At 46.1% G+C, this 1,527-nt stretch overlaps 1 pseudogene; it reads right to left on the minus strand.

The window, feature by feature from the left end:
* Nucleotides 1–956: 956 nt before the first annotated feature.
* On the minus strand, nucleotides 957–1,074 carry LOC126189231 (5S ribosomal RNA; annotated as a pseudogene).
* Between the last annotated feature and the right edge of the window lie 453 nt (nucleotides 1,075–1,527).

Consider the following 1,527-nt stretch of genomic DNA (forward strand, 5'->3'; position numbering starts at 1 on the left):
CCTTCCTCTCTAATACGATACTGCAGTGCTTGTGTTATTCCTAATTAAGATAATGTACTCCGTCTTCAGGCCACAAGTGGCTCATCGGGACCATCCGACCGCCGTGTCATACTCAGTTGAGGATGCGGATAGGAGGGGCGTGTGGTCAGCACACCGCTGTCCCGGTCGTTAAGATGGTTTTCTGTGACCGGTTTAGTAGGCTGTTTAGGTTTTTATATTGGTAACGCTACCACCATCTAGCGCTCTGTATGAAAATCACTGGCTGTGCTGTGTGCAGTCTGTGGCTGGGTGGCATTGTTGGAATTTGCTATTGTAGTGTTGGGCAATTGGCTGTTAACAGCGCGTAGCGTTGCGCAGTTGTAGGTCAGCCGCCAGCAGTGGTGGACGTGGGGAGTGAGATGGCGGAGTTTTGAGAGCGGATGATCTGGACCTGTGTCCATCAGAGACAGTACATTTGTAAGACTGGATGTCATGAACTGCTATATATATACCTTTGAACACTATTAAGGTAAATACATTGTTTGATCTCTATCAAATCTTTCATTTGCTAACTATGCCTATCAGTAGTTAGTGCCTTCAGTAGTTTGAATCTTTTGTTTAGCTGGCAGTAGTGGCACTCTCTGTATTGCAGTAGTTCGAGTAACGATGATTTTTGTGAGGTAAGTGATTTGTGAAAGATATAGGTTATTGTTAGTCAGGGCCATTCTTTTGTAGGGATTATTAAAAGTCAGATTGCGAAAATATTGTGTGTCAGTTGAGTGTTGATCAGAATAGGTAAAGAGCGAAATGTCTGAGTACGTTCAGTTCTGCTCAGCTGTTTGAAAATCAAATAACGTAAGGGGTTTATCTCCATAGTAATTCATTAAGTTTTCTAAGGGGACGTTTCACAGGAGCCGCTACTATTCGGTCGAGTAGCTCCTTAATTGGCATCACGAGGCTGAGTGCACCCCGAAAAATGGCAACAGCGCATGGCGGCCCGGATGGTCACCCATCCAAGTGCCAGCCACGCCCGACAGCGCTTAACTTCGGTGATCTCGCGGGAACCGGTGTATGCACTGCGGCAAGGCCGTTGGCATTCCTAATTAAGACGCATCGTAATTCGGAATAACGAAGACACCGCAGTACAGTATTTATCCGCTGACACCGGGCGAGTGAGTTTCAAGTAGAATGACTCCCCTGTACGGGAATATACATAATGGATGTACGAGTATAGGTTCTAGAACCATGGTTGATGACATATAGAATTTTGGGTCTCGCCGTGAGACGACAACGGATAGCCAAATGGTAAAGCGACTGCTCGCAATAAGCGGGAAATCCGGGTCGGTCCCAGTGCTGGTCCGGCACTAATTTTCACTGACGTCATTCCGCTCAACAGTTGATGGTTGTCCATATTCGCATATATTTCTTATATACTTTTCTAATGATGCAAAAGCATGGCACCGTACGACGTCACTCTCGGACTCGAACACGTTTCAAACAATGAGATGTCGAAACATGCGAAAAGAGGCCACAGCTCAGAAGTTCATG

Source organism: Schistocerca cancellata, chromosome 5, assembly GCF_023864275.1.
Source record: "Schistocerca cancellata isolate TAMUIC-IGC-003103 chromosome 5, iqSchCanc2.1, whole genome shotgun sequence".
In the NCBI taxonomy this organism is placed as follows: Eukaryota; Metazoa; Arthropoda; class Insecta; order Orthoptera; family Acrididae; genus Schistocerca; species Schistocerca cancellata.